This window comes from Danio rerio, chromosome 9, assembly GCF_052040795.2.
Source record: "Danio rerio strain M-AB ecotype USA chromosome 9, GRCz13ab, whole genome shotgun sequence".
In the NCBI taxonomy this organism is placed as follows: Eukaryota; Metazoa; Chordata; class Actinopteri; order Cypriniformes; family Danionidae; genus Danio; species Danio rerio.
Window position 1 is genome coordinate 55,715,001 of NC_141029.1, and position 20,000 is coordinate 55,735,000.

General features: G+C 34.2%; 2 long non-coding RNA genes across 15 annotated transcripts in view; one reads left to right on the forward strand and one right to left on the reverse strand.

Annotated features, from left to right (window-relative positions):
- The window catches only part of LOC147842463 (uncharacterized), a 758,429-nt gene that overhangs the window by 462,976 nt on the left and 275,453 nt on the right, over nucleotides 1-20,000 (forward strand). The gene's annotated exons all lie outside the window — the stretch shown is intronic.
- Nucleotides 1-20,000, reverse strand: part of LOC147842465 (uncharacterized) — a 180,099-nt gene that overhangs the window by 92,405 nt on the left and 67,694 nt on the right. For 6 of the 14 annotated variants that reach the window (XR_015500033.1, XR_015500034.1, XR_015500043.1 and 3 more), the window contains one exon: nucleotides 10,397-10,458. This is a non-coding gene — a long non-coding RNA (uncharacterized LOC147842465). Of the gene's footprint in view, nucleotides 1-9,595; nucleotides 10,290-10,396; nucleotides 10,459-20,000 lie in introns of those variants that run through there. The other 8 variants (XR_015500042.1, XR_015500045.1, XR_015500039.1 and 5 more) reach the window with 4 other exon arrangements.

A 20,000-nucleotide genomic window follows, 5' to 3' on the forward strand; every position in this document is an offset into this window, starting at 1 on the left:
ACGCCTCCTTTTTAAAATCGTACCATTTCGTACGACTGAACTCGTACGAATTCGCCACTAAACTGGCAAAACGTAAAATACTTGCGTTTTCTCATGAGATCAGTCTGGCTGAGCTTGTATTTAAGGAGGTGTGGCTCTAGACGGCAGGGGAGGGACTGTGATTCAGAGCTTTATGCTAAGCTGTTAGCATTGTGGAAGATCACCTACTGCACCTTTAATCACCCGGTCACACACTCCTCACATGTGCACACACTCATTTCAAAGCTGATCCCTAACCAATCACTGCTTTACTCTAGTATAGGCCAAATGTGATGGGACAACAGGCTGTTCTGGTCCAAATAAAAACTGGATTTCCACCGTTCACAATTTGTTTTATCTACTCCCATATTCACCTTTTTTAAATGATAACTTCCTCTAAAAAAGAATTGAGCAGTTCTTCTCAGCCTAGTACTGTAAAGTGTGATGGCCAACCCTACACTGAAAAAAATCATTCAAAGATGATTCCTTGGATTTACTCAATTTTTTAACATTAAGTTGTTGTAAACAATTTATTTGCGCTGAATTTAAACAAACAAATTAAGTTGAACATTATTAAACTTTAATTTGTTTGTTTAAATTCAACACAAATAAACTGTTTGCAACAGTTTTGCATGCAACACTTTTTTCAGTGTACAGTGTGCCTGCATGATGGTTCTCCAGGCAAAGGATGCTTCTCCCCCAGAGACCCCATTCACAGACAATTGTGTTTTTCACTGTGTTCAAGTGTTTTCCAGCTGTTTACTTAAAATCTTTTCACGTCACAGGATTTCTGAAACATCTCACTCAAAATACAAAACTACATCTCAAATCTCCACAACCAGATGCTGTTTCTCAGACCTTAACTCAGTTTTCATCGCATAAAACACTTATTTTCAAAACACTACACACAATTCTATACGCTGCAAATTTTAGATAGTTCATTTAACTACCTTAGAGTTAAAATTAACACCCCCTTAGAGTTTGTATGGGAACCACTATTACAGATTTTTCCAATTGTTTACACACATTTTCTAAGAGCAGGTCTCATATTGTCAGAACTCTACACACAGATCACAAAACACACACACACATTGGGCAAAACTCTTCAATTCTTCTGCAAAATTAAACTCTAAGTTCAAAACAATGTGATTTCTTCTCAAAATGGTCTTGTGTTTTTAAATGACACACACAAACCATCACATCAAGAGACATTTATAAGATCAGTTGAACACTGATGAGCTCAATGTAAAACACTATGACCTCTTCTTCTCCATTCATCATAATGACTTACTGTAAGCCTTTTTTTGTTCAGTGTTACCCTTACTACAGACAGTACAGGCCTACAGAAGTGCATTGTAACATATTTCAGAATATTGTTTTATACAAAACAAACAAATACCAAATATATTTCACTGTATTTTTCCCACAAATACAGTGTACACAGTGTTCATCCCAACCAACACAAAGTTGCAGATAACGTGGTCTACATACACCATCAACAGAAGTATTTACTGAATACAGTTACAGTAAAAAAAAAAAAATAAATAAAAAATAATAATAAAAAAAACAGCTATACTGCATCCTCTTTTCTGTTTTGGTCTGGCCAAGCAGTGGGGGAAATGTCACCTTGCATGGCAAATCCAGCCACGAAAAGCATCAACTGCTATAACTTGGAGAAAAGGGTATACGTGTGTGTGGATTTTGGTCATACACTTTTCATCTCCAGGCAGAAAAAACAAAATTCCTCAAAAGGTTTGAGGAATGGAGAATATGGAGGGAGAGATACACAACTAAAAAACATGGGTGTGCAGTAAACTAGTTGTGATCCAGATGAGCTCTGATATCTACATTGCAATTCTGTGTGACAGCTGTTTACTCATGTGATGAGTTAGTATGCAAAGTAGGACAACTGACTTTACAATTGTGAATGACAGTGTGTTCCTGGTGAAAACAAAATATTTTCTGCATAAAAATTGTGCAAAATGCAGAGAATTGTGTGTAGTGTTTTAAAAAAAGTGTGTTTTAAACCTGCAATTTGAGTTTAAAGCAGGAATTGTGCTTGTAGTTTAGCAGAGTTGGTTTAGGGGGTTGGTGCATCAGTTATATGTTGTAGAAATTGTGTCTGAAATACAAGTAATTGTAAAAAAAAAATGTTAAAAATAACACATTTGAAAGTCTTAACGTTATCAACACTGAGTGTTAATTAGCAAACTCTTATAGTGTAAAATATATGTTAAATTTAGGGAAAAAACACCAGCAGCTGTGGTTGCCTAAATTTTAGTGTGAAAAATATGGAAGTTTAATAGAGCTGTATAAATTTATGAAAAAATAACCGTATTTCATGAACTGATCCAATGATCAGTTTACAAAATCATAGCTTTGTGCACAAAAATGTAAAGTCATTAGATGCAATAATGTGTTCATGTGTGATTGCAATTAACAAACAGATTGTCACTGCATTAGTAACTACATAGATACCTTTAAACAAAAGAAGATGCAGCATAACATCAAATACTCTCCGTTCATCTTGGACTTGAACACAGACGCTACTATCCTCCACAATGGTGATACAAAAAACTTTTTGCTGTTTTTTTTTTTCCTTTCTTGATTTTACGGAAAAATACAGGCAGCTGTGGTATTGGCTACTGTTTTTAACATTTTACAGTACATTCGTAAATTCAGTTTACAGAATATTTCTGTTAAAAATACATGACAAAAAAATAAATAAAAATCAAACACACTTAAAACACAAATCTAACAGGAAACTACTTGCTTTCCTTTTCCAAACACAACCAATCAAAATGCTACATTTATTCACCCACTCACACACTCATTTCATAGCTGATCACTAACCAATCACTGCTTTAGTGTAATATAGGCATATAAATATGTCAAAGAAGACAGGACAGAAAATAAATAAATAAAAAAAACTACCCAATTCACATTTTGTAGTTTTGCACCAACCGCATATTCACCTTTTCTAAATCCTCGATTCCTTCACAAAGGTATAGAGCAGGGGTTCTCCACCTTTTTCTCCAAAAATAGTTTTTAAATATATAAAATATAATAATTGTATTCTATTTCTTTAAATGCAGACAGGTTCAACGCTGCTGAACTCTTCAGTTATTCTTTACAACAGCAGAGTATTTGGGTCTTTTCTTCAGTAAAGGAGCCTGACAGGACTACAGGAGATGACAAAAAAACTGCTGCTGCAATGAATTAGACTGACTTCTATTCATCTATTGATCATTATACATTAATAAAAAACATGACCCTGACCCTAAATGCACAATAAAGTTTAAAAAACCCTAAATCTGTTGAAACATAACGATCTGAAGGCGGTTTGGCTTGTAGCTGCACATTAATGGAGTTCACTGACAGGAACAGTGAATAGCTGTTCACTACTGAAACACCACCGAGTCTCGCTGGATTATACTGTACAGACGCGCGTACGTTATAAAACACTCGCAGGACATTCATTTGGACAACTGTGCAGATATTTTCAAGTGTTCACACTGAGAGAGCACGCATAGTTTGTATATGTAGCATGCACTGCACTTTAACCAATTCATACTAGAAACAATACTGCCCACAACTATGGGTACACCTATTCATTGCACATACCGCTGTCAATTTTACATTGTGTTATTTTATTTAATTATTATTATTTATTTTTTTGGGGAGTATGCTGTTGTATTTGATCTGTATTTTGTACTGTCTGGAGCCAGCACCTAGGCTTTTCACTCCTCATAGCACACGTGCTGCTGATGATGTGACAATAAAAGTGATTTGATTTGATATCAACGGACTTGTGCAACTGTGATGCAGTACGAGTCGCAGACGTGAGGCACGCACGAGCTGGTTATTATGATCATTGTTACCTTTACATTTGTGTGACTGCTTGCTTTATACAAGACTGTGGTCCCAGTTGACATGCAGTGGTTGGAAATTTAAGGCTGTACTCACACTATGTACAGTTGCCTTGAACAGGACCAAAGCACGCTTATCCCCCTCCCGTCTCCCCCGACGGCTATACTCGCATACAATCGGGCCTGGGCACGCTTACGTCATCGCTGCTGCGCTGTTCAGCAAGCACTCTCGCTCAACACAGTGGAGATTTCTCTAGTTATATCGTTTAAGTCGTATGATATGCGGTGACATGCAGTCAAATATTTCACCAAACAGTCTTTAGCGATGCGGTGACACGCAGTCAGATATTTCGCCGAACAGATCCGCCACTTTTGACGCTCATAAACAGTCATAAAGCTCTCGTGTTGCAGGAATGAGGAGGTCTGCTGAAGGTGCGCAGCTGTCATGCAGTAAGAGGTTTGCGTATTTAATAAACTACGGCAGTTTGCGTTCATTGAACAGTAAGAATGATTAATAAATCCATATGAAACAACACCTTAAAAGTCACGTCTCGCTTTCAGTTCCGGGCTTTGGCGCATTTTGCACTCACACTACAAGCATTCCGCGCCAAAGCCCAAGTGAACCGCGCTCAGGCACACCTCTTTCAACTGGGCCAGGGCCGGCCAAGTGAACCGTGCCCGGGCCTGATTCAGCGCACTCACACTTCTCAAACGATCCGGGAAACGGGCCTGGGCACGGTTTGGATAGCATAGTGTGAGAAGGCCCTAAGCCACATGGATGTCTGTAATTAACAGTGAGGCTGTTTTTGCAAGGAGTCTGAATTAGCCTGTTCAATCACAGAAATCGGGAAATGCCATAACTATTATCATTTAATATGGCATATTTGATAAATGAAATTAAATAATTATAGTATAATATTTAAGTTAATTTTAAGCTATCTCGCGGCCCACCTGCAGGATCGCTTAAGCCCACTAGTAGGCCACGGCCCACCGGTTGAGAATCCCTGGAATAGAGGAATTCTTCTTAGCCTGGTACTGGCAAGTATAATGTACCCTAAGTTTGTAAAGCTTCTCCAGGCTATGGCCACCTTCAGCTGTTCTTACACACGTGCAGCTGTTAAGGCTCGAAATAGTTCAGCTTTTGCCACTGTGTAGATTAATACAGAGTATGTGTCATGGTTAAGAATATAGCAAAATGCTGGTGTTTAACTGCATTGCTTTAATGCACTCCTACGTTGGGCTTTCTCATACTCTTTGCACTCTGACTACTTGTTGATAAGCCATAGTGGGCATTTTTCTCTTTAAAAAGGTCAGATGTTAATGTGACTAAACTTTTTCTTTTGGGTGAGTTAGGATTATCACAGGTGTTTCTGTTCTGCTTAATAGCAGAATAATGAGAGAGAGATGTTTTGAGAAATTGTTATAACTTTTCTTGACAGTCAAGTTTACATGCAATAAGATTATTCTGCTTTTGAAAAAGCTCAGATGATGGTGTCAAGGTTTTGGAAGTTTCTGATTGGCTAATTGACAACATTTGAGTTAATGTGAGGCACAACTGTAGAATAGTATTGAAGGAAAAGCTCAAACACACTGCTTCCTTGTGTGACAACATGGGAAGATCAACAAGCCAGAATCAACAACAAAGCCAGATTACAATTTGCTGAATTACACTGGGAAAACACTAATATTGGAGACATGTCCTGTGCTCTGATGGAGCGAAGATTGAACTGTTTGTCCATAATGACCAGTGTTACATTTGGAGGACAAAGAGGAAAGCTTACAAGCCTAGGAACACCATCCCAACTGTGAAGTATGGGGGCGGCAGCATCATGTTGTGGGGCTGTTTTGCTGCAGGAGGGACTGGTCCACTTCACAGCATAGACGGCATCATGAAGAAAGAACATTATGGAGAAATACTGAAGCAACATCTCAAGACATCAGCCAGGAAATTAAAACTTGGCCACAAATGGGTCTTCCAAACAGACCATGACCCTAAACATACTGCCAAATTAGTTCAAATGTGCTTTAAGGACAACAGAGTGAATGTTTTGGAGTGGCCATCACAAAGCCCTGATCTCAATCCTATAGAAAATATGTGGGCAGAGTTGAAAAAGCTTGTGTGAGCAAGACAGCCTACAAATCTGACTCAGTTACACCAATTCTGTCAGGAGGAATGGGCCAAAATTCCTGCAAACTATTGTGAGAAGCTTGTGGAAGGAGACCCAAAACATTTGACCAAAGTTATACAGTTTAAAAGCAAAGCTACAAAAATACCAAGGAAATGTGTGTAAACTTTTGACTGTCTAGAAATTAATAAAAATTATAAAAAAAAATGTAAATCATTTAGGTAATCCTAACGGACCTAAACTAGTAAACGTTTAGTATGATTTACCATTAGACATTTTTTTAAAAATGGTTATGCTCCTTTTTTTAGAGTGCGTATAATCTTCTGGTTTCAACTGTATATACAACAATATACCTACGACAATATGATACATACTGTGCATACCATTACAAAACAGACTAAAATATATTTCCAAATTTTAACTTCCTCTGAGACAGTATTCAGTGTATAAATACAGAGCTTCACACCTGCAAAAATAACACATCAATCAACCACATTTCCCTCCATCTCACACTGAGCGCAGTCGACCAATCACAACAGACTGGGTCATCGGACCAATCAGTGCAGATTAACATCACACTAAGGAGGAGTCTGGGAACAAATGAATGGCTGAACGAATCATACTGGAGTCATTGGGATAATTAGGTTAAAATAAAGGCATATTATAAGACATTGAAAGTGTTTTTTGACCTTGCATGCAGATCAGCATGTTGTTAGCATACCTGTCAACCCTCCCGTTTTTCCAGGATTCTCCCGTAATTTACTGTTCTATCCCGCTATCATCCCGTAAAGGTATTTTCCCGTATTTCTCCCATATTTCCAGTCTTTCTCTAAACAGCCGAGCCTCCCTATATGCAACTCATACTGCCGAACCACCACGGGTCGCCCCATACTCTAAAACGTGAGTCTTCTGTGCTTTCGCTTTGTTTAGAAATGAAAACACTTATAAATAAATATTAAAAACGGCGCGATTTCCATTTCCTTTTGATTACAGGTGCCGTCGCCCATCCTATACAATCCTCAAATCAGTCATATAATGGTGCATGACAGTCAGCTGACGCGCTCCATAGTGATAAACAGACGCTGTTTCCCAAACGATTTGAAGCGGAGAGAAAGTCTGGCTTTTGGGTGCGTGTTTAAACAGACATACACACATAACTAATAATAATAACATATAAGGATGTCGATCTTGGTGTTTTTTTTTCCAAACACAACTAATTTAGTCTTAAATGAGCATAAAATGTAAGGAAAGCAGTCAAATGCTTTCATTATAACGTTAGATTTGTGCATTTTTAAAGTGGCACCTCTTATTTAATGTAATAAAAAAATCTTAATAAATAAGAGATTCATTCGTTGCTCTTTAATCAGAATGTATAAGTTGTACAGTGGAGATTCTAGCTTGATTCTATGTCATCATAATAGCTATTAATTTTAATAAGCTGAACTGTTTGCTAATGTATTTGCTGCTAATACATATATTTATTTTTCTTTTGTTAATAATAATAAACTAAAACATATTACTGACTATTTAACGGTTTATTTAAAACGAAACGCCTCTGTCACCGACTCGGTCCCGGTCATTCCCCTCGCTGGCCAGCAGAGGCCGCCATCTCCGGACTTTTAGCATTACATCATCCATCTACACTGATTGCGCATACACCTGATCTGAATCTGGTTAACGACCCACGTACCTCATATAATGCCTAGTTCACACTAGAGGATTTTAAGCCTGATTTGAGCCCGATTTGGAAGTTAACGAGCTCGCCGACAGATCGGGCTGTGATCGGGAAGAAATCTGCGGGTGCTCGGCGCTCGCCGCTCTTTATGTGTGAACTACTGAGCAACGCATCAACGAGGCTCGCTGACGCGTCGCCGACACCTCGCAGACGGAAATCCAACATTCAGCATGCTAAATATTCCAGAGCAGTCGGCCGACTCAACCCCACGTGTGGTCAGATGTAGTGACAAGCTGCAGCCAATGAGAGAGCATATCAGCATGAGCTGAATGGCTGTGTGTTCAGGAGCTCAGCAGAAACATCTGTGATTGGTCAGAATGGGCATCAGTGCACTCGCTTCATTCTGCGTTAGCACAGACATGAGAGGAGGATATATTAACAGTGGAACTAGAATTTTGTAACTATTAGAATTACCATACTGCTCATTCTGACCGTTCTCATATAAAACGCCATATTGTCACAACATATTTACATTCAAAGCTATTATTGAGATATTAAAATTAAGCTTTGAATGTCTGGCATCATATTTAATGACACCATTACCCTAAAAATATAATATTTTTTTGGTAATACAGCCTATAAATATGTAGTTAAGATACTAAAACACTTAAAGGCTTGGCTTTCATTTTCACTTTCAAACAGGAGCTATTTCACAGCACAGAATATGTTGTTTTTAAATATATCTAAAGTAAATTGATGTTTTTGCCATCAGAAAGTTTTGTTTATGTTAGCAGGAAGTTGCCAGGCATGAAAATGCACACATATTTAAAGTCACAGCGAAAAGTATCAGACATGCATGCAGTCATTTTAACCAATATGGTAATTTAAGGCTGAAATGCTCAGTTCTTTACTGTTTTGTAATAAAAAAAATAACAATGTCAGAAAGAAATACACTGATAGTTAGAAAACGGCAGGGTGTTATAAATATGTTAGTTTTATTTCAAAGAGTTATAAAATTACAAAAATTAAAAACTCTGTGTATCTATCCACTCAAACCCTGCAGATGAGTGATTAATCCGCTGATAAATCAGCTGATTTGACGATGTTTTTAAAAGCTTTCTCCAAAGCTTGAAACGCTGTCAGTGATGTAATCAGCAAACAAGCAGCCAATAGTGTTCAGCTTTTTCTGACGACTCCTCCCTCAAATTTTCATCGGCTGTGGTTTGGTAGCTTGAATGAGCTGATGGGGAATGAGATGTTGTCAGATCATGTAGTGTGTGACCCCCCTCTTGTGGATCGTTCACGGAGTGTTGCGTAGTGTGAACACCACAGAGATCAAAAGACACAAAGTCAAGTCATGTAGTGTGAACGGCACAGCGATCTGCTGATGTTTAAAATCCTGTAGTGTGAACTAGGCTTAAGCCGCACTCAAACACTCAGTCAGTGCGAAGTCTTGTTCAGCCCCGGCCAGCATTACTGAGCGTTATATCCAGCCTGATCTCTTGTGTACGACTCCAGCCTGTCTCTTACTTTGCTTCGCCTTCTGCCTGCCCTACGACCCACGCCTGATATACGGACTCCTGATTCTCGCTGCCTGCCCTCGACCCAAGCCTGATACACGGACTCTGATTCACGCCCACTGCTCTCTACTCATGCCTGGTAACTCACTCTGTGTCTGTTCACCGTCATTCTTGAAACCATTACTACTACTGTGGATGTGTGTGTGCACCCAGGTGCATATTGTGTGTTTGAGTGAAGTTGTGATTAATAAATACTGCATAATGGATCCCTCCGTGTCAGTCTCCTCGTTACAGCCTCCAAATGAACATTTAGTAATTTGGGGATTTTTTTTGGGGGGGGGGATCCCTTATTATGGTGGGCATATCCCTTATTTTCACATCCCAATGTTGACAGGTATGGTTGTTAGAGACCCCCAAACCAAAAGATGACCCTTTTTAATGCATAATAGGGGCTCTTTAAAATGAGCTGAAACCCAAATCTTGAGGTTTTTGGGGGGCAACTTAATAATTTTATGTTCAATCAGCCTAAAAACTTCTAAGTTAACTTAAATTCTTCTTGTTGTCCCAAGACAAGTTGACTAAGTGGAGTCCAGCTTTTTTTTAACAGTATATTTACGAGCTGCTCAAAAATGACAGTGATATAATCACAAAAGAAACGCTCTGCTCAAAAGCTGAAGTTTCTTAAAGCAATCTCAGGAATGATGTAATTCCCTGTCATTCTGGTCTGCAGAGGTGTTTTACAGTCTCTGGAAGCCCTGGCGCACTTCTGCAGCTCATTTAAGGCAAATTAAAGTGTGAAAAAGTGTCTCCCGGAGCAATCGCTCCATCACCGGGGCCTTGTGTCAAGCATGTTTATGGGGGCAATGGACTGTATTACCTGTAATCTCGGCCACATTTCCTTCCTTGCTTCGAGGAGGTGCAAAAAAAAGCCCCAAAATTATCAGGCCTTGCACCTTTAGCGCAACATCTGGACGTGTCAAATCGGCGTCTTCAGAACTGCTGGGTGTCGCTGTGCCCTGGGTCACTGACAGAAATGAGATCTACACTCACATAAACAGCGCACGTCTCTGAAGTCTGAACTCTGCACTTAAAAGAGAAGTTTGTGTCGAGGTGTGTTGCGCACAATGAGACCCGCCTGCAGGACACACACAATCACACGATGGAAATGAGAAAGAGACACACACTCACGGTGAGATGGTGACACTCCGGCGCCAAACAAACCGGCCGCTCATCCTCGCCCACAGACACATCTGCGGGAGGGAAAAAAATAAAAAATAAATAGATTAACGTGCAGGTTTTGTGTGTGTGTGTGTGTGTGTGTGTGTGTGTGTGTGTGTGTGCTATTGCAGCAAGAGATACATTCAGTGGATTGAGTCTTTTAGATGTTGACATGAGAAATGCATCATGCATGTGCTGACGCAAATGCAATTTTGCAAAATGCAAATAAGATTAATATGGCAATATGTATTTGCTGTAATAAAATGCATTTAATAAATAAAAATAAGGAAAAAAAAGTATAACAATTATGAATACAAAAACGAATAATGATGTCTGTTAACATAAATTAAAAAAATGCACTGTGCATGCTAACCCAAACGCACTTTTGCTAAATGCAAATAATAATAATAATAATAATATGGCAACATTTGTTATCTCTAATAAAATGCATTAATTTACAAATTATAGTATAATAACAATACTGCAAAAATAAATAAAATACCATAAAAAATATACATATATACATATATTTTTATGGTATTTTATTTATTTTATATATATTTATTTTATATATATTTATTTTATATATATATATATATATATATATATATATATATATATATATATACACATACAAATACTAAATAAATAAAAGGAAATAATTAAAAACTAATAATGCCTGTTACAAAGAAAAAATGCACTGTGCATCCTGACCCAAATGAAATGTTGTTAAAATCAAATAAGATTAATATGGCAATTGTTAGTTAGCTAAAATGAAATGCGTTTGAAAAATAAAAATAAGACAAAAATGTTTATAACAGTTATAAATAAACAAAACAAAAAACTAATGTCTGTTAACATGAACCTAAAAATAAAAAATGTACTCTGCATGCTGAACCAAACGCAATTTTGCTAAATGCAAATAAGAATAATAAGGCAATATTTGTTATCTCTAATAAATAGCATTAATAAACAAATAAATTATAGTGTAATAACAATACTGCAAAAATAAATAAAATACTATAAAGATATACATATATAATACAAATACTAATAAAAATAAAACTAATAATGCCTGTTAACAAATAAAAAATAGGTAACACTTTACAATAAGGTTCAATAGTTGCATTTACTAACATAAATTAATCATGAACAACACATGTACAGCATTTATTAATCATAATTGAACATTTACTAATGCATTATTAACATGTCCATGCTTGTTAACATTAGTTAATAGTAATAAATGCACCATGAGTAAACATGAACTAACAATGAACTACTGTATTTTCATTAACTAACGTTTACTAACATGAATAAATACAGTAGTAAATGTATTGTTCATTGTTTGTTCATTTTAGTAAATGCATTAATTAACATTAACTAATGAACCTTATTGTAAAGTGTGCCCAAAAAATGCACTGTGCATGCTGACCCAAATGCAATTTAGTTGAATTTAAATAAGATTAATATGGCAATACTTGTTAGCTAAAATGAAATGCATTCAAAAAATAAAAATAAGACTAAAATGTTTATAACAGTTACAAATAAACAATACAAAAAATTAACGTCTGTTAACATGAAAAAGTATATACATATAACGGATGCGTCTCCCCTAGAGACCCCACCCACAGACAATTGTGTTCTTCACTGTGTTCTAGTGTTTTCCAGCTGTTTACTCAAAATCTTTTCACGTCACAGGATTTCTGAAACATCTCACTCAAAATACGAATATATATTCGGACGCAGCCAGTGGCCTAATGTTGACTGAATTTCATTGGCTGACGCTTCTATGACGATCGCTTCAGCCCCAACATCAGACACGGCCTCAGTCAAGCGTTGACGCTGAAGTCCCGTATAAATGGGGCGTGACAGTCTCGTGTGCACGTGTCGCTCATCTAGGCATGCACGTGTGGCAGGCATGCACACGCTAATGGCGGATCTGCGTGACCAGAGATGCGCAAAAGCCCAAATCTGCATTTGTTGACTGACAGTTTGAGCTGCTTATCGGGATGTCGGCCCGACTCTATTTAATTGGATGAACATTTTTTAGTTTTATGCCTTATCCACAATATAAAAATACAAAAACACAATTAAATTATTTACTGTAATCATTACTATTAGACTGTGAAGAGACTTTCAACCAGCACAACAAAAAATGCTTCTGAAGACAATCAATCACCTACTGCACCTTTAAACAAATAGGACCAAATTTATCCCAGTGTTTGGGTGTGTCCATATTTGATCCAATTTGCGTTTAAAGAACCCAGCATTTCTACAGGCTGATTTATACTTCTGCGTCAAGCGCACACGTATGCTACGGCGCAGCCTTCGGCGTTGACGCATTGCACAACGCCGTGGCCATCAGCATCGCTGATGTGCACCTCTCAAAAAAAGTAACTACACATCGCAACAACGCGTAGCGCAAGCTCTGTGATTGGTCGGCTTGGTAGCGTTGACGAGTCTGGGCGGGACCGAAAGCAGCACGAGCCCGATGGAGGGATTGTACACTTGTACATTCAGGAAGTGTTCAGAAAGAACAAAACACAGACGAAGAAACGACCCAGAGACACATTAAAGCCTGGTTTACTATTTTGCGTCAAGTGACCGCCGTAACCAACGGCGCATGCAACGCGCGTAGCTGTGCATTTATACTACTTACAAGTGGCTCAAACTCGCTCATTTTGAGACAGGAACCGGCGGACGTGCAACAACTTTAACTATGAGGTAAACACAAAACAAAACTTTCCATCTGGAGCTCCTTTACGGGACTCCACACTTGTAAACAATCGCTCCATTGGACTTGCGTCATTCGCGCGGCTCTCGGTCCCGATTGTTGCGACGTGTAGTTACATTTTTTGAGAGGTGCACATCAGCGAAGCCGACGGCCATGGCGAAGGGCTATGCGTCAACGATGTAGCATACGCCGGCGTTTGACGCAGAAGTATAAAGCAGCCTTAACACCTCACTGCCAACTAGCGTTTTGGAAGTGTTAATGCAGACCAATAGAGACAGCGAGCAGAGGTATAAACGCACAGCTGCGCGTTGCATGCGCCGTCGGTTACGCCGGTCACTTGACGCAGAAGTATAAACCAGGCTTTAGAGTGTGTTATCCAGTGGAGATTTGGCTACTGGTATACCAAAGACTTCAAAATAACTAAAAATAAACTGATTAAAGAGGCAAAAACAGCAAAAAAAGTTTAACCTATTTTAAAACTAGCAAGACAGAAATGATCACGCTCTTTTAGATTTTCCATAATTTATAAAATAACTGAGGCTATAGGCATATTTGAGGGAAATAAACAGATAAAATTTACAAAAACTACTAGAATAAAGCATAATAAAACTTCTCAGCGAATAAAGCATGATAACTGCAGCATTTAACAGCGTCCTAGATTTCATTTAGGGAGATTTTCAAAAGAAGTCTTTTATTGAAATAACATTTCCATGTTTGCATTTTAATGACTTTATTAGTGTCTGCTCTCTCTGATAATGCAAACAGACATAACTTCATATCTTAATAAAGTTCCTGTATGGAATCTTACTATAAAATATTATAGTTTTTTGACAATCAAAAATCAAATACTTAATTATAAGTTTGTGATACTTATTTAAATATAAGAACAAAAAAAAGTTACAAATCTTCAACTTCTCAGCAAATAAAGCATAATAACTGCAGTATTAGCACTGTATTTTATTGAAATAATATTTCAAACAATAAATAATAATAGAGCAGACTATTTAAAAAGATGCATCTTGAATGGAAATATACACAAACAAAAAAATCATGCACTCTAAAACATGCTGGGTTATTTCAACCTGACTCTGGACTAAACCAAATTAAACCAAATAAATAGGGCCAAATTAAACCCATTGTTTGGGTTTGTCCATATTTGACCCACTTTGGGTTTAAATAACCCAGCATTTCCTAGAGTGTGTTATGGAGTGGATATGTGGCTATTGGTATATCAAAAGACTTCAAAATAACTAATATTAAAAAATAAACTGATTAAAGACATTTTCAAAAACAGCTAAAAATAAAATGTTTAACTTTTTTTAAAATGAGCAAGACAGAAATGATCATGCTCTTTCAGTTTTTACATAATTTATGAAAATAACTATAGGCTGTAGGCATATTTGAGGGAAATAAACTGATAAAATTAACAAAAACAACTGAAATAAAACTTCTCAGTGAATAAAGCATGATAACTGCAGCATTTAACAGCGTCCTAGATTTCATTTAGGGAGATTTTCAAAAGAAGTCTTTTATTGAAATAACATTTCCATGTTTGCATTTTAATGACTTTATTAGTGTCCGCTCTCTCTGATAATGCAAACAGACATAACTTCATATCTTAATAAAGTTCCTGTATGGAATCTTACTATAAAATATTATAGTTTTTTGACAATCAAAAATCAAATACTTAATTATTAGTTTGTGATACTTATTTAAATATAAGAACTGCAACAACAACAAAATAATACAATCAAAGAAGAATGAAAATCTTCAACTTCTCAGCAATAAAAGCAAAATAACTGCAGCATTTAACAGCGTCCTTCCTTTCATTCAGGGTTATTTTCAAAATAAAGTATTTTACTGAAACACCATACCGTGTTTGTATATTAAAATTATATATATACAGATATTTTAATAATGCTACTGTATGGAATTGTTCTGTAAAGTGTTACGATTTATTTTGATCATGTAAAAACAATAAGAATTCATTATTAGTTTCTGTCAGGTACATTTAATAATAAGATTGTTAAAGTGACAGTCAAAGTGCTGCAAAAACAATAAAACATCAAAAAAGCAAAAAAAAAAAGTTACAAATCTTCAACTTCTCAGCAAATAAAGCATAATAACTGCAGTATTAACACTGTATTTTATTGAAATAATATTTCAAATAATAAATAATAATAGAGCAGACTTTTTAAAAAGATGCATCTTGAATGGAAATATACACAACAAAAAATCATGCACTCTAAAACATGCTGGGTTATTTCAACCTGACTCTGGACTAAACCAACTGCTGGGTTACATTTTTAAACTAAATAAATAGGACCAAATTAAACCCAATGTTTGGGTTTGTCCATATTTGACCCACTTTGGGTTTAAATAACCCAGCATTTCCTAAGAGTGTGTTATGCAGTGGATATGTGACTATTGGTATATCAAAGACTTCAAAATAACTAATATTAAAAAATAAACTGATTAAAGACAACGTCAAAAACAGCTAAAAATAAAATGTTTAACTTTTTTTAAAATGAGCAAGACAGAAATGATCATGCTCTTTCAGTTTTTACATAATTTATGAAAATAACTATAGGCTGTAGGCATATTTGAGGGAAATAAACTGATAAAATTAACAAAAACAACTGAAATAAAACTTCTCAGCGAATAAAGCATGATAACTGCAGCATTTAACAGCGTCCTAGATTTCATTTAGGGAGATTTTCAAAAGAAGTCTTTTATTGAAATAACATTTCCATGTTTGCATTTTAATGACTTTATTAGTGTCTGCTCTCTCTGATAATGCAAACAGACATAACTTCATATCTTAATAAAGTTCCTGTATGGAATCTTACTATAAAATATTATAGTTTTTTGACAATAAAAAATCAAATACTTAATTATTAGTTTGTGATACTTATTTAAATATAAGAACTGCAACAACAACAAAATAATACAATCAAAGAAGAATGAAAATCTTCAACTTCTCAGCAATAAAAGCAAAATAACTGCAGCATTTAACAGCGTCCTTCCTTTCATTCAGGGTTATTTTCAAAATAAAGTATTTTACTGAAACAACATACCGTGTTTGTATATTAAAATAATATATATACAGATATTTTAATAATGCTACTGTATGGAATTGTACTGTAAAGTGTTACGATTTATTTTGATCATGTAAAAACAATAAGAATTCATTATTAGTTTCTGTCAGGTACATTTAATAATAAGATTGTTAAAGTGACAGTCAAAGTGCTGCAAAAACAATAAAACATCAAAAAAGCAAAAAAAAAAGTTACAAATCTTCAACTTCTCAGCAAATAAAGCATGATAAATGCAGTATTAACACTGTATTTTATTGAAATAATAATTCAAATAATAAATAATAATAGAGCAGACTTTTTAAAAAGATGCATCTTGAATGGAAATATACACAAACAAAAAATCATGCACTCTAAAACATGCTGGGTTATTTCAACTCTGGACCAAACCAAATTAACCCAAATAAATAGGGCCAAATTAAACCCAATGTTTGGGTTTGTCCATATTTGACCAAATTTGGGTTTTAATAACCCAGCATTTCTTAAGAGTGTGTTATGCAGTGGATATGTGGCTATTGGTATATCAAAGACTTCAAAATAACTAATATCAAAAAATAAACTGATTAAAAAGGCAAAAACAGCTAAAAATAAAATGTTTTAACCAATTTTAAAATGAGCAAGACAGAAATGATCATGCTCTTTCAGTTTTTACATAATTTATCAAATAACTGTAGGCTGTAGGCATATTTGAGGGAAATAAACTGATAAAATTAACAAAAACAACTGAAATAAAACTTCTCAGCGAATAAAGCATGATAACTGCAGCATTTAACAGCGTCCTAGATTTCATTTAGGGAGATTTTCAAAAGAAGTCTTTTATTGAAATAACATTTCCATGTTAGCATATTAAAAACATCCCCCTTTCAAATTGATGTGTGAAATATATATTAAATAAAACAGAAATATGCATATTGGCCAAATCTCCTGTCAGCTGACATCATGTTTTTGTTCATGTTGGAGAGAACCGCTGGCACAGATTGTCTGCCATCATATTATATTTTTTTTCGGAGGGTAAAAACGTATCAGTGAGAAATAGCAAATAATGAATTTGAAGAACTTTTAGCCCGAGGAGAAAGTCACAAAGTATTATATCCTCCTATGAGGCGCCACATGGGCTAAAAAAGATAAGTACCTGGCAGTCGGAGCTCTCGAACCTACATATGCCTATCAATAAAGCAGATTATTTTTTTCTCTGTGCTTATTACAGAGCTGATCTGGCGGGCCTGCAGATTACAGCCTTAATGAAGCGCTCTCATTTACTCCAAAACTCCTCTTCGCCCTCCCACCGCATTTCTGCCAGCGCTCATAATAAAAATAATAATGATGATTATTATTGTCGGTGGAAAAAAAAAAAAAATCCTCGCCGACTTCAATTTGTACAGCTTCATTTATTCATTTTTCAACAGGATTATTTGAGCATGGCCTGCTCTCAGTTCCACACATTATCACTTTACATTCCTGCTGAACACGTATGGATGTGGTTTTTAATGCAAATGTGGGAATAAATGTGAGCAGATTTCTTAGAGTACATTATATATAGTGTATCTGAATGTTCAATTAAGCAATATGTCAGTCCAGGATGAATATGGTCAAATTATATATATATATATATATATATATATATATATATATATATATATATATATATATATATATATATATATATATATATATAGTAATAAATCATAATCATATTAATAATAATAATAATAATGATAAAAATTTATAATAATAGTAATAATAATAATAATAATAAAAATAATAATGAGAGATAAACTAATAATAGTGATGATGATGATAAAAATAATAATGATAATTGATCAAAAGTAATATTAATAATAATAATAATAATAAATAATAATGATGATAAAATAATAAAAATTAAAAATAATAATAATGATGATAAAAATAATAATGATGATAATAATAATACTAATAATATTGATAATGATGATATTATTAATAAGAATAATAGTAATAATCATTATCATAGTAATAATAATGATAAAATAATAATAATAATAATAATAATAAAAATAAATATTAATAATAATAATAGTAATAATGATGATGATGATAAAAAATAATGATAAAAATAATAATGATAATGATGATAAAAATAATAATAACAATGAAAAAATAATAATATTAATAATAATGACAAAAAATAAATAATAATAATAATAATAATGATGATGATGATAATGATAAAAAATATAATAATGATGATAAAAATAATAATGATAATAATGATGATAAAAAAATAACAATGAAAAATAATAATAATAATAATAATAATATTAATAATAATAATAATGACAGAAATAAATAATAACAACAACAACAACAATAATATTAAAAGATGCAAAATTGTGTTCTACTCTATTCGGTTTTTAATCAATGACCTGTTGTACAAGTAAAAACATACAGTTGTAGTCAGAAAAATTCGCCCCCCTTTGAATTTTCTTTTCTTTTCTAAATATTTTCCAAAGGATGATTAACAGAGCAAGGATATTTTCACAGTATGTCTGATAATATTTTTTACTTCTGGAGAAAGTCTGATTTGTTTTATTTAGCCTAGAATGAAAGCAGTTTTAAATTTTTTTAAAGGCCATTTTAAGGTCAAAATTATTATAATATTAAAACAATATGGAAAAAGTAAAGCCCTATTAATTCTTTCCGGATGGACTGTAATGTGTTTTAATGTTTATTTAAGCAATATGACACTCCGGGCTGAATTTAGTCACATTGAAATAATAACAATAAAAAAGATGCACACTTCTATTCAACTCTATGCTGTTTTCATTTAATGGCCTGAGATACAAATCAAAAATAAATATTATAAATAATATTATTTATTTTATTACAACACTGTAAAAAAATCTTGCTGCGTTAAATTGGTTTTGTTGAATAAAATTGTACTTATTGCACTTATTAATTAACTTGCATCAATCAAACTGACTAGACATTTAGTAAAACTTTGTATAACTTAAATTTGGTTGAAACCTGATAAACCTAATAAAATAAATTAAAGCAAAATATAAATATCTGTTGTCAACGTTATCTTTACATATTTTAGAGTGTATATTTTCCATAGTTTTAGTTTTATAAAATTTTGTATTGTTTGTTTGTCATTTCTATTATTCGTTTCTTTTTTATTATTCGTTTTTTTTATTGCTTTAAGATAAACTGAATGAAAATGCATAAATAAATAAATAAATAAATAAATAAATAAATAAATGAATAAATAAATAAATAAATAAATAAATAAAGTTTGATATTTTCTTTTTTAATTTGTTTTGGTAATTTTATGTTGGTAATTTTAAAAACTTTTTCTTTTTAATTTAGCATTATTTCAGTATTTCTGGGTTGTTTTAGTTGCTTTAATGGTTTTTATTAATAGTGTACGTTCTTTTAAATATTTTCTGTTTTCATTTTCATTTTTTAAAGTTTTATTCATTTAGATTGTTTGGCATTTTACAGTTGAAACCAGAAGTTTACACACACTCTAAAAAAGGAATACAATCATTTTTTTTAAATGTCTGATGGTAATTTATACTAAACGTTTATTTTGATCCCTTAGGATTACCTAAACCATTGACATTTGCAAAATGCCAGAATAATGAGAGAATTTTAGAGGATTTTTTATTAATTTCTAGACAGTCAAAAGTTTACACACATTTCCTTGGTATTTTGTAGCTTTGCTTTTAAACTGTATAACTTTTGTCAAATGTTTTGGTTC